Genomic DNA, 15,216 nt, shown 5'->3' on the forward strand with positions numbered 1-15,216 from the left:
AATAAAAAAAATAAATTATTGGCGTTTAAGCATTAGCTACATTGGCTTAAAAGTGTAAAAGTACTTAAGTGAAAATTCAAACATATTTCTGGATGGAAAACTTAAAAAAACTTAATTTTATGATCTAAAAAAATAACAATTAATATACTCTTTTTCACATTAAACTTGTGCTATCGAGAAAAAAAATAACAAATGGAAAGAATAATTTCACATAAGGGCGCCCGGCGGTTGCAGCGCCTTGCCATCACCAAACAAAAATAAATACACCCCTGTTTGTGAGATTTTCAATTTGACAGCTGTGGATTGAAAAAATCCAAGAAAAAAGGACACTTTTATTTTAACAGATTTTATAAAAATAATTATAAACAATTATGGTTAATTATAAATATTTATGGTTTTCCATTTTAAGAAAATTACTTGACAGCTTTAAAAAAATCATGATGAGTTGAACCAAGAAATATAAGCAGCGGAACGACCTTACACTGAAAAATATAATGAACAACAACAAGGTACAACAACTAACCGAGGAGGAGGAGGATTTACTTCTGCACCCCTTCTCGAATCTTGATATGGAAGACGGAGCTAGCGCGATTGACATCGATGATAGCACCAGCGAGATCTCAGTCGCTAGCTCCAATTTCTCGAACTCATCCAGGCGGAGCAGAGTCTCCAACTGTAGAAGGACCATCAACAAGTTGGGGAAACTCGACTGGAACCAGATGTCCGAAGAAGACAGGATGAAACTTCACAATGCTCGTGCCTTTATGGACAGAGAGGGCTTGGGTAAAGCTAGTCTTGCACCTAACCCCCCCTCTTCAAAAGGTACGAGTAAAAAGACTGTGATGAGACCACCTGCTCCCCTTGTTCCAAAACAAGGGAAGGGGGTCATCCCATCTACGTCAAGTGCTATTGCCTCGATTGCAGACGAGCGAACGTCTCGTAAAGGAAAATCCGATCCAGTCGTGCGGACACACGTCGTTGCGTCTAATAATTCATCGGCCAAATCAGTTTTATCGCCTGCTGGTACGATTGATCAAGCGGGTGGGAAAGGCACAACTGTCGAGGGAAAAGATAAAGGGGGGTGCAAGAATAATTTGGTAGGCCGTAGCCTACAGGTTATCCAAAACACCACCAAAGAATCTGAAACCGCAAACCATACTATCAGGAACCAAACGGTTCATAATATCCCATCAGATGAATCAGTCCTATCACCTGGTGGTACGACTGGTTTGGCGGGTGATAAAGACAATACTGTCGAGGGCAAGGATGAAATGGGGTGCAAGGATAACTTGGTAGGCCGTAGCCCACAGGATATCCAAAACAGTACCACCGATTCCGAACCCGCAGACCGCACGATAAATACAACGTTCAAGAGCCTAGCTACGGTCATAGACAATAAGACCAAACAGCGTAAGGCTAGAGCTCTCGATGAGAGCGGGCTACGTCGCCGACAAAACCGCAACGCGGAAAGAATTGTCCGTCGCTTTGCCAAGAGGACTCCCGAGTCCCTTACTGCAAAAGAGCGAATTGCACTGGACAAATCCAAACAGCGTTTGCGTGCAGCGGAAGAGCAAGGAATCATAGAGACGCCTAGCACATCCAAAAGAGCTAGAAAGGACGTCGATTCACCTACCAACTCTTCGCCTAATAAGACGAAGAAGAGGGTAAAGATCTCCCGAGCTAGCCTAAAAGGCCACCAAGTCGCTATAGCTGATTATGGTAGGCCCACTCGCAAGTTGACTGAGGATGAATGGCATCTCCTTGAACTAAGGATCCTGGAAGAGGTCAATGAGGCTATCGTCAAGAGCTGGATTGTTCCACTCTTCGGTAACCTCAAGACTGTCCACGGTTTCAAGGTGATGAATTGCGAGAACGATGAGTCTCTCGAATGGCTTCGTGAGTTCATCAAGAAAACGGCAGCTCCATGGCAAGGCCGACCTTCGTCTCATCGACGTAAAGGAGATTAAAGATCTCAACAGACCTCTAGGTAAGCTGTTGGTAAAAGGCCCAACCCTTCCCAGCGAACGGCTTGAGAGATATATCCTATCTCTGAATAGTGATCTCTTAAGCAAAGAGTGGGAAGTGGTTAAGAACGAGAGAACCAATGATGGCACCGAAGTTGTGGTAAGATTGATTCACAAATCTTTACCACTCCTAAGGAAGGCTGATTTCAAGATACGCGTTGGGATCACTAGGTGCAAACTTAGATTGATTCGCAACGAGAGAAAACAGGTTAGTAATGCGTTGAACTTAAACTTTATTATATAAATGGAATTGAAAATCTTACAAATCAATCTTCATCATAGTAAAGCCGCAACCGCTAACCTTGTCTACCTCATGGAGAGTAGACAATACGACGTAGCCCTGATACAGTAACCCTGGGTAGTAAGAGGGAATATCAAGGGTCTACACTCAAAAGAACTACTGTTGTACAAGTCAAATCTTGACAGTCAAAATAGTAACCCTAGAACATGCATAGTAGCTAAGAAACAGTTTAATCTTTTTCTTCTAACAACTTACAGCAATATTGACCAGACTACGGTAAAACTGGAACGCGATGGGCTTCCAACGCTCATCTTCTCTTCCACCTACATGCCGTATGATAGCATAGAAGGACCACCGGCAGATATCACTAAAACGTTGATATCTTTTGCAAGTAAGAACAAATTTGATATCATTTTAGGTTGTGATTCTAATTCACATCATGTGCAATGGGGAAGCACTGACATAAATACTAGGGGCGAGTCCCTCTTCGAATATATTATCGAAAATAACCTTGTGGTAGCTAACAGAGGCAACACCCCCACCTTTGTTACAAAAACACGTGAAGAGGTTCTTGATATAACTTTGACGAATAACTCAGACACTTGCCTATTAGAAAAATGGAAGGTTTTAGATGAAATCTCTTTTTCCGACCATAGGCTAATAGAATTTTATATCCCTGATGCTGATAGGCACAATAAGCCCTTTAGGAATAATAGGCGTACCGATTGGCAGGTATTCAATAGGGAAATAGTTAAGAACCTCAGTCCCCTGAGGACTGATAATAATCTAGACCCAAATGGCTTAGATAAATTGACAGAGGAATTCACAGGAATTCTACGCGATGCATTGGACAAAAGTTGTCCTCTTATTACCGCGACGAAGAAGAACAACAAACCACCCTGGTGGACAGTTGAGCTCAGTTACATAAGAAAAGAAACTAGAAAACTTTTCAATCGTGCTTAACGCACTAGAGCTGAAAGTGATTGGGAATCCTACAAAACCAGTCAAAGAAAATTTAAGACAGAAACTCAACGAGCCAAACGATGTTCTTGGAGAAACTTTTGTAGTACTATCGAATGTACAAATCATTCGGCAAGACTAAGGAAGATCCTCTCCAAAACAATCACTCCTATAGGCTCCCTAAAAGGGCCTGATAACCAATGGACTGAATCTTGTCAAGACAGCTTAAAACTCCTGGTGCAAGCTCACTTCCCAGGTAGTAACTCTGAATTGGAAAATGTTTCCACAAACTCTTTGCACTCATTTTGTGAAATTCCTAGAGAAATTATTACGAAAGAAAAGTTGATCTGGGCCATCAACTCCTTCTCTCCTTATAAATCTATAGGCCTGGACGGCGTCTTCCCCTTGATGCTGCAAAAAAGTAGTGAATTCATTATTCCATACCTGATCTCAATATTCCAAAGTAGCCTACAACTGGGATATGTCCCTAAAACATGGCGTGAAGTCAAAGTTGTCTTTATACCAAAAGCTGGTAAATCCAGTTACACAGAACCAAAAGATTTCAGACCTATCAGTCTAACTTCTTTTACACTCAAAACTCTTGAAAGATTAATCGATATACATATCCGCAGTTATTTAAGACCGGAGACTATATCACCCTTTCAGCATGCATACACAAAAGGTAGAAGTGTAGAAACAGCCTTACACTGTGCAGTCAGAACAATAGAAAAGTCACTTGTGGTTAAAGAATATACCCTCGCAGCATTTCTAGACATAGAAGGAGCATTCAATAATGTTCATAATAGTGCAATTGAAAAAGCACTCACTGATCTTAAAATAGAAGACACTGTCATAAAATGGATCGTGTGCATGTTGAAAAACAGACAAATAAATAGTGAATTAGGTGGGTCACATATAAAAATGTACGCATCTAGAGGAACTCCACAAGGTGGTATTTTATCACCTCTTCTTTGGATTTTGGTGATGAATGAGATTCTCATCAAACTTAATAACAGCGGTGTCAAGGTTATAGCCTACGCAGTCTGGTGGCAAGCTCTGGAGAAATCCACGAACTTGAAGACCCTAACCAATGTACAGAGAACAGCATGCATTAGCACTACGGGGGTGATGAGGTCCACTCCAACCGCAGGGCTGGAAGCGATCCTTAATCTCATTCCCTTAGATCTATTTGTACAAGAATTAGCAGCAAACAGCGCCCTACGACTCAGTCAAACCAACATTTGGAATACTAGTCAAAACGGCCACACTACGATCCTTTCTAACTACGTTGGCAACAACGTAAGTACAGATTACATGACCCCTTACTTAGACTTCAACAAGTCTTTTAATGTCAGTTTCCCAAACAGACAAGATTGGGAAAACAGTGTACCTTTCTCAAATGAGTCGACTATCGCCATCTTTACTGATGGTTCGAAAATGAATACTGGGGTTGGTGCAGGTTTTTACTCAGAAAACCTTAACCTTGCCAGTTCTTTCAGGCTCCCCGATCACAGCAGTGTCTTCCAAGCCGAGATACTGGCAGTGAAAAATGCTGCTAAACAAATATCCATGATGGCGATATCACCTGCTGACATCACCTTTTTCATTGATAGCCAAGCGGCAATAAAAGCGATTTCTGCCACCTTAATCAAGTCAAAGCTTGTTTCTTGCTGTCGCGAAGAGCTTAGGGTTCTTGGTATGCAGCATAATGGAAGACTCTGCTGGGTTCCCGGCCACAGTGATGTGTTCGGCAACGAAAAAGCGGATGAGCTTGCAAGGGAGGGCTCAGTTCTTGATCCCTCTCTCATAGACCATAACATCAGAATCCCACAATGTGAAATTAAACGAAATATTGTCAACAATATTTCACAAAAAACAAATGAAAGATGGAACCTCCTAGAAACCTGCGGTCACACCAGGAAACTATGGCCGAACTTCGACGAGAAAAAATCAAACAAGATCTTACTACTTAGTAAACCTTCCTTAAGATCCCTAATAGGCATCTTAACGGGACATAACCTACTAGGATACCACAAAAAGAAAATGGGGCTTAGTACGCATGATCTATGCAGAGGCTGCGGCAATGAGGACGAACAGGAAAACACTGTTCACTTCCTCTGTCACTGCCCAGCACTCTGTCGCACTAGGAAAAAATTCTTAGGAAACTACTTCTTTAATGAATTAGAAGAACTTTCGGAACTTTCAGGCAATAGCCTACTGAACTTTGTAAAGTCCTCCAAATGGCTCGAACAACCATAGCATTCATAGGTTATCACTTTTTCATGAAGTTACAATACTTCAGGGTATCACAAGGGATCTACATTGATCTAAGTGTGACGGTAACAAGATCAACTGTCAGCCCATTTAACCTAACCTAACCTAACAAATTTTATTATTTTAATGACTTAATTCTACCAGAAACCAATTCTCAATTATTCTACGATAATCTATTTATATGAATAAATTCACTTAACATACATTTATGTTACAAATAAAGTGTATTCACCTGTGAAAGGAAAGGGTCTCTGAATAGTTATAAAAATAGCTTTTGCACAATTTTACGAAGCAATTCATTATTGTTTTATTTGTTTTTTATTAACTAAGACTTATTTTCTCACTATTTAATTCTATAAAAGTTTTTGCAATTGTGTTAAAGAATGATTTTAAATTTGAATTACACTTTGGTTTTAATCTTAGAGGATATTGTAACGATCAATTACTGAACTACTTTTAAGATAAGAGTCTGAACACACTACCTACTACTGCAAAGGTAGAAATGTGAACGTTCCTTTAGTAATTAAGAAAATATCCCACTGAACACATCCCAAAATATCCCACTGAACACATCTAAAAATATCCCACTAGACTGGAAGGATGAAGTGCCCCTCCTGGAAAGGAAGTTTCGAGAGGCAGGGACGAGAGCCTTCGAGTCGAGTATTGTTTACGAACATCGAGTACTTACTCGAAAAAAACGATCTCGAACAAACAGAATCAACACAACTCAAATATGTTCGAGCTTTCCTGTTTAGGAGTATGATGACTCGTAAGTAATCCTACATTTCAAACGAGTTCAAACGATCATTTTTCTTTTCGAGTATAATCGAGTAAAATGATCGTGAACAAAATGTTTATGATCAATGTGATCGAAATTACTCGAACTGGAAAGGAAATGTTCAAAGTGTTCGAGGGTGGTTTTTCTTGTAGCGTAAATAAAAGAGAATCAGTTTGGTACACAAAAGCAAGTTACATTTGTTTTATTTAAATTAATTAATTTGACAAGATAATGAAATGAAGAAAAACATATTAGAATAAAATTAAAGTAAATACAGAAAAAAAAGAAAAATTAAATAAAACTTAATGCTAGATAAAAAAAATTAAATAAATTAAATTAAGTTAAAAATTATGACACTTGTATTTATGAAAAATATTTATATTGGATTTATCTTTAAGTTTGAATTCGCAATCATCAAATTATTTACAGTTTCTGGGTTCAACCTCGATCGTTGTTCTGTAATTATATTTCCAGCCTGTGAAAATGCTCGTTCTGATGCTGCTGATGTTGCGGGAATACAATTCAAGATTTTATGTGCTTCATAAAGGTTTTTGAATTGGCCTTTATTTTCACACCACCATTGAAGAATATGCACAGGGCCTTTCGAATTAAACTGAATGTATCTTTCTATTTGTAATTGATTTGTAATTTCCCCAATATACCTACCCGAAAAAATAGTAATTTGTTTTAAAAACAATCATCCCGAATCGAATTATTGCATATTTTTTAGGGATATGTTTCTACTACGCACCTACCTGCACACAAATTAACTGGGCATTCCCCACTACCCCATTTGTATTGTTACCTAACGACTAATTACTTTTTTATTTACTCAGTCATTGAAAATCCTTTTCTAAAACCACAATTATAAAATTAAAATAACCTGCTTTAATTGCAGTATTACCGCAAACAACCAACCCTCAAAACCTAAATAAAAAAAAATATGCAACAGGTAGGCTGGTAGGACGTAGAAATTTGAAGTGGTTGTTTTCATTGTTCAAACTGTTCATGATTTTTCGATCACGTTCGAACATTTCAATCACTTTCGATCATTTCGAGTAAAGCCAAGTGTTTAGGAACAGTCAATCTGTTTACGAGTAATTCTGTTCGTGGGTATTGAGGATCGAGTATACTCATGAGTTCAAACAATTTGTGTGGTTTTGTTTGTGAGTATTTTTGTTTATGAGTAAGATGATTTACGAGTATAGAGAGAAAACGATCGAGCACGAACGATCATTTTAAATAAATTGCACGACTGGGGTCGCACGTACTTGCTCTTATGCTTAAAGTAACTATAATGTTAAAGCTTTTTATTCAAGAAATTTAAAATTCGATATTTTGAAGAAATTCCATAAGTAGCTATAGTATAAAAAAATTAAAACTGTTTTTATAATTAATTAAACTCCGTTTTAAATTATCTTAAATAAAAAAACAAATATGCCATTTTATTTCTTGTATAAAAAGGTATTTTTAGAAAAAAAATTTCGAAAATTGTAGGAGCCGTTTTTTAAAAAAATAATTTTTTATATATAAAAATTTTTTAACATTTTTCATAAGAAAAGTTGGTATGCCATTTTGAAGAAATAATTAATTTACACATAAAAACTAAATTTCAAAATTTTTCATTGATCCGTTTTCAAAAAATTGATTTCTCAAAAAAAAATTTTGAAATATTTTTTAAAAAACCAAAAATGCGTTTTTTGAAAATTTTCTAAAATTTTAATATTATCTGTACTTACACACTTTTGTATAAAAATTTTCATTTAAATCGGGTTCATGTTGTACGAGATATTCAGAAACGAAAAAAACCGTTCTATGACAGGTACCGTTAATAACGGTACAAAAAATATTTTTTTATTTAAAAAGTTGGCTCTTTTGTGTAGTACTACACACAAAAATTTTAATCAAAATCGTTAGAGCCGTTTTTGAAAAAAATTAACTTTTCTATTTCCGTTATATGGCAGGTACCGTTGGTTTTGGTCATAAAAAAAAATTTCAATTTCCCCTCTAGGGAATCACCAAAAACTGCTAACTACCAAGTTTGAAGAAAATCACTTCACTCGTTTAGGCTGCAGCTCCAGATAGAGACAGACACACAGACAGACAGACAGAATTGCCGGACCCACTTTTTTGGCATTCTCCATCATCGTAATGTCATGTAAAATTGTTATCTCGAGTTTGATTTTTTTTACGAATCCTAAACTTGCCCTATAGTACCTATATCGCAAGTAAAAAGAGAATAAAAAATATTTAGTAGGTACTAAAAAGAAAAGAGAGTGATGGATAGTATATGGTTAGATGTTAGACACTGTAAAAAGCAAGAAGAAGAGACAAATTAGAGAAAATGAAATTTAGCTTTACGGGGAAGTAAACACCATGTATATGATACAGAACATAATTGGACACACATATAGATTAGATTTTTTTTATATATATTTTTTTTTATATTTTAACTTTTATATTACTTGTGTATTCTATTCTATTTTAACAAAGAAACATAATTAAATTAAAAAACACAATAAGAAATACACTGTCTAGACACAAAACATAAATTTAGAAGAGGAAACAATAATTATTATATAAAATAATTGTTTAGACATAAATTTAATGAAAACAAAAAAAAATTAAGAAAGAGATTAGCACAGGCATTAAGAAAAAGACAACTTCACAGGGAGAGAGAGCAACTGAAACTATTATCTCGAGTTCGATTTTTTTTACGAATCCTAAACTTGCCTTATAGTACCTATATCGCAAGTAAAAATACGATGATAATGGAAAATCTAAACATAACATAAACACATTGGAAGTTTTGCAGGAAATTGATAGTAACTCTTTAAAATTGTATGTATACATTATGCAAAAATTGGAGTACACTATATGAAAGTGAGGAAAATAAAAACAATTCAAATAAAATAGCATTTATTTATTTTAAAATGCAAAAATGAAACCGAATTTATATTTTACAAAGTGTGTAATTTAGGGCGTAAAATAATTTGCATCGATCTCTTTATAAGCCAATTGTTTATCAATCCAAGAACGTAGTTTTGGAACACTTGCATAAACGCCAGGCACATTTTCTTTACCACATTCCACACCCCAAGAAACAATTCCAACTTGGTAATAACGATCCGAATTTTTGGCCATTGGACAAACTAATGGTGAACCACCGTCTCCTTTGCAGGTACCTTTTCCAATCTCTCCACCAGCACACATAAAACTGTAATGTAATTTAAAATTTTTTTCCTAAAGGAGTCTTTCTTATGTAGTTTTGACATTTAATATTTCGAACAACTTGCAAATCCATCTTCTTCAAAATATTTTGGTATTTTCCATTCTGGAATTGATTCTTGCCCCAGCCAGAGGCAATACAACGTGACATGTCAAAATTTGTGTAGGCTTTGGTGGCAAACAAACTGTTTTGATGTGAGGAGCCTCATCGAATGATGTCTCGAGGAAAAGTAGAGCGATATCGTTATGTAAACTGCGATTATTATATTTTTCATGCACAATTATTCCTGCGACTTGTCTTTCCTGATATGGATATGGTTCGGAATCTGAATTAGGTTCCCCTAGACAACGACCGGGGACAGTTTAATCTTGAAAGTGAAAGAGTACAGTACAAAGTGAAATAAAGTGTTGCGAATTGTTAGTAGTAAATAAAGTGATTTAAAAGTGTGTTTGTTTGAGCGAATAATAAAAGTAAATTGAGTTGAAATAAAGTGTGTTCTTATTTGAACGGAAATATAAGTGGAAATTAAATAAGTTTTATTGTGAACCCGGAATAAAACATTACATTGGTGTCAGAAAAGTGGAATAAAACTTATTTATTTGTGCGAATCAGATAATTTCGCGAATAAAATAAAAAGTGCGCGTGTGTTTTAACAATAAACAAAGTGTAAAACATTTTGAAATAAGTAAAAGTGCTCGCGTTTTGAAAAGTTAAAATGGGTAAAACCCTAAATCAGTTAAGTTTGACTGAGTTGAAGGCGGAATTAACTAAGCGAGGTCTTCCTACTGCTGGATCGAAAAATGATCTCATTATTCGTCTACAGGATTATTTAACCCAGAACAACGAAGATTTGGATACATTTCAATTCGAAGTTGAAATGATAGAAGAACGAGTAAGTATTAGTTCCGATATATCATCCATGATGGCTGTTCTCCTTGCAAAATTTGAAGAACAGAAAGATCAAATTGAGACACAACGCAAAGAGCAAAAGAATGAACAGAAGAATCTTCTCGAACAAATAGAAAAACAACAGAGTAGTGTTCTAGAAAAAATCGAGGCGCAACGAACAGAACAAAAGAGTGAACAACAGAATCTTCTCGAAAAATTGGAAACCCAAAAGAACCTTCTAGATGAACAGAAAAACCTCATCGAAGGTAAGCTTGATGCTATCGAGAACAAGTTCGTTGCTCTTGATGCTTCCATCAAAGGTGTTGAAAAACAATCTCAAGAAAAGTTCGAGAAAGTTGAAGACAACAGGTAAGCGATACAACTAACACTCATGCTCATCTTGATTCCCGGCAGAAGCTGGTTTCTGGTATCGATGGCCCCAGAACCACAATTCAAGTCTCACAGACTAAACGAGACAACAAAAGTCTGACAGTGGAGGCGACCATAAACAACAAACAACACGTGGCTACAATTGACACCGGTGCCACCGCCTCTATTGTACGAAGAGACTTGGTGAAGATGACATGGCTACATAACACCAACAGCTACCGTCTGAAGACCGCCACAGGAGAAGCAGCAAGGGTGTTCGGTGAAGTTCGTCTTACGATCCGTATGGCAGAACTAGAGTTTTCGCATGTGTTTTTGGTGGCAGATATATGTGACGAGTGCATCATTGGAATCGACTTTATGAAGGACCATGGAATCATTTTGGATATAGGTAATCAAGTCCTGAAATACAGAAATGTGGAGATCCCTATGGTCTATGGCAACGGAAATTCAACAACAATTAGAACTGTCATCAAAGAAGACATGTGCCTGCCTCCTTCTTCAGAAGTTTTTGTGTGGACGAAACTAAAGGGGAATATTGGAAGCCATCGATACCTCATGGTTGAGCCAGAAGTTGAGCAAAGTTCCCAAAACGTCATCATCGGGAAGACTCTTGTGGCACCAAAGAACAACATGGTACCCGTACGGATACTTAACATCAAACCGTACCCAGTAAAGCTTAAGAATGGAGAAGTTGTTGGGCAATGCGAATCTGTGTCCGCAATAACTAAGATCAACGAGGCGGACACACAGATGACTATGAACTCGGAGAAACTAAAGAAACAAATTCTCAAATCAGACAACTTGAGTCAACATCAGCTTAATGTTGCGGGAAGTCTTCTTCATGAATATGCTGATATTTTCTCTTCACCCAGCGGGCAATACGGCCGGACACAACTGGTGCATCATCGAATTGATACAGGAGATGCTAGGCTGATTCGTCAACCAGCAAGACGTCTCCCGTTGGCCAAACAAGGTAAAGTTGAAGAAATGATAACAACAATGAAGAAAGACGGGCTAATCGAAAATTCCAAAAGCCCTTGGGCATCACCGGTAGTTCTCGTCAAAAAGAAGGATGGAAGCACTCGATTTTGTGTCGACTACCGCAGGCTGAATGATGTGACGAAGAAAGACAGCTACCCACTGCCAAGAATCAGCGATACTCTAGATGCAATGGAAGGAGCACAATGGTTTTCGACTTTGGATTTGAAGAGTGGCTACTGGCAGGTAAAAATTCATCCAGAGGATCGGGAGAAGACGGCTTTCTCCACAGGGAATGGTCTGTGGCAGTTTAATGTCATGCCGTTTGGGCTATGCAATGCCCCAGCTACTTTTGAGCGCTTAATGGAGTGCGTTTTAAATGGATTAACCTGGAAATCTTGCCTAGTCTATTTGGATGATGTCATCGTTTACGGGAAAACATTTGATGACCATTGTAAAAACCTGAAGGCTGTATTCCAAAGGCTACGAGAAGCACATCTTAAGTTGAATCCAAAGAAATGTGCACTTTTCAAGACCGAGGTTAAATATTTGGAGCATATCATCTCATCCCAAGGAGTGAAGACTGATCCTGAAAAAGTTGACACTGTGAAGAACTGGCCAACCCCTCAGGACAAGCATCAACTTCGGAGTTTCCTCGGTCTGGCAACGTACTATCGACGATTTGTGAAGGATTTTGCGAGAATCGCCAAAAGCTTGCACCAACTTACGGAGAAGGGTAAACCCTTTAAATGGTCAGGTGAGTGTGAGAAAAGCTTTCAGGAACTAAAGCTGCGGTTATGTGAAGCTCCTGTGCTGGCCTATCCGACTCCAGGCAAACAATTCATCATTGACGCAGATGCAAGTAATGTTGGAGTTGGTGCTGTTTTATCGCAAGTTCATGACGGAGAAGAAAAGGTCGTTGCCTATTTCAGCAAGGTACTCTCGAAACAAGAAAGAAACTATTGCGTGACTAGAAGGGAACTTCTAGCTCTAGTATTGGCAATAAAGCACTTCCATAAGTACATCTATGGACAGAAGTTCCTTCTTCGCACAGATCATGGTGCACTAAATTGGCTTTTGAACTTCAAAAATCCAGAGGGTCAAGTAGCAAGATGGATCGAGATACTTCAGACGTATCAATGTCAGATTCAACATCGAAGAGGAAAGCTGCATTCAAATGCAGACGCATTATCTCGGCGCCCGTCCAAGCAAGACTGCAAGCATTGCACACGACTAGAAGAAAAGGAAGTTGTCGCTGTTAGAAGAACGAGAGCTGATCCCATTTGCGGCTGGAGTAATGAAGAACTCAGAATGGCCCAACAGGAAGATTCGGACATCGAACCCATCCTTGCATGGAAGGAACATCAAGAGAAACCAGAATGGGCCGACATCTCCGACCGAAGCCCCACTCTAAAAGCATATTGGGCACAATGGGACTCACTTCATGTGCAAGAAGGGCTACTCAGGCGTAAGTGGGAATCCGCAGATGGTAAGTCCTATGTAATGCAGCTAGTCGTACCTCAGTCAAAAGTAAATGATGTTCTCCGAGAGATGCACGGTGGAATTTCTGGAGGCCATTTAGGCATCAACAAGACGCTGGAAAAGCTACGACAGCAATTCTACTGGTTACGTATGAGAGAAGACGTTGAAAAGTGGTGCCGAAAATGTGATACTTGTGCCGTTAGCAAAGGACCAGCTAGAAAAATCCAAAGCAAGATGCAGCAGTACAATGTGGGTGCACCTTTTGAGAGAATTGCAATAGACGTAGCAGGTCCTTTTCTCGAAACCAACAACGGAAATCGATCATCCTTGTAGTGATGGACTACTTCAGCAAATGGCCTGAGGCATTTGCCATTCCAAACCAGGAAACGAAAACAGTTGTGGATAAGATTGTCTTTCATTGGGTGAGCAGGTTCGGAGTACCCATGGAACTTCATTCCGACCAAGGAAGGAACTTCGAATCTAAGATTTTTCAAGAGGTTTGCTCACTCCTTGGCATCAAGAAGACGCGAACAACACCGCTTCATCCACAATCTGATGGGATGGTTGAGCGATTTAACAGGACACTTAAGGAACACCTGTCAAAAGTAGTCAATGATAATCAACGAGACTGGGACCGACATATTCCATTATTCTTGATGGCTTATAGAAGTGCAACACATAGTTCTACTGGACATACACCATCGGAAGTCCTATTTGGCTCAACAATACGCCTGCCAAGTGAGATAAAATTTGGAAGTGTTCCAAACGAGCCACATCGAATGGATGAGTACGTAGATAACCTGAAAGGAACACTGGCTGACATTCACCAACGGACAAGGACAAACATAAAAGCGTCTAGTGACAGGATGAAAACAAGATATGACGCACGAGCGACAGCAACAGGGTTTCAAGAAGGAGAACTTGTGTGGTTTTACAATCCCCACCGACAAAAGGGACTATCACCGAAGCTACAACAAAACTGGGAAGGCCCTTACGCAGTAATAACCAGAATTAACGAAGTGGTTTACCGTATACAAGGAGGGGTAAGAGGCAAACTAAAGGTAGTTCATTGTGACCGTTTACATCGTTGTAATGGTGAAAGAAGCAATGGAGTTGTTCGGGACGAACAATCCTTAGAGGGGGGCAATGTAACGATGAATTACTGAACTACTTTTAAGATAAAAGTCTGAGCACACTACCTACTACTGCAAAGGTAGAAATGTGAACGGACCTTTAGTAATTAAGAAAATATCCCACTGAACACATCCCAAAATATCCCACTGAACACATCTAAAAATATCCCACTAGACTGGAAGTATGAAGTGCCCCTCCTGGAAAGGAAGTTTCGAGAGGCAGGGACGAGACATGGTATAAAAAAAGAAGGTATGATCATTAGAAAAAACTCAGTATTGAGAACTGTCAAAACTTATGGCTACTTAATGTTTTGACAGCCCAGCCCATTGAAATTGTTGTTGTAAACAAATTTGTCTTTGAAATTGTTGTTGCTTTTGACTTTGCCAAATGCCAAACGTCAAAACACTATTACCCCATTTTGTAAGATGGCGGCTCTAATGATCATACCTTGTCTTTTTAAACCATGGGGACGAGAGCCTTCGAGGACGTTCTCGAGTCTCGAGATTCCGGTATAAAAGGGCAGCGTAGACACCGACCGGAGACAGTTTAATCTTGAAAGTGAAAGAGTACAGTACAAAGTGAAATAAAGTGTTGCGAATTGTTAGTAGTAAATAAAGTGATTTAAAAGTGTGTTTGTTTGAGCGAATAATAAAAGTAAATTGAGTTGAAATAAAGTGTGTTCTTATTTGAACGGAAATATAAGTGGAAATTAAATAAGTTTTATTGTGAACCCGGAATAAAACATTACAATATAATATATGGAGTGCTTGTTCCCACAGTACACATAATAAGGTAATATATTCCGAAAAATGTCAAAATTTGTTTGTCAAAAAATGGA

This window comes from Episyrphus balteatus, chromosome 1, assembly GCF_945859705.1.
Source record: "Episyrphus balteatus chromosome 1, idEpiBalt1.1, whole genome shotgun sequence".
NCBI classification, from domain to species: Eukaryota; Metazoa; Arthropoda; class Insecta; order Diptera; family Syrphidae; genus Episyrphus; species Episyrphus balteatus.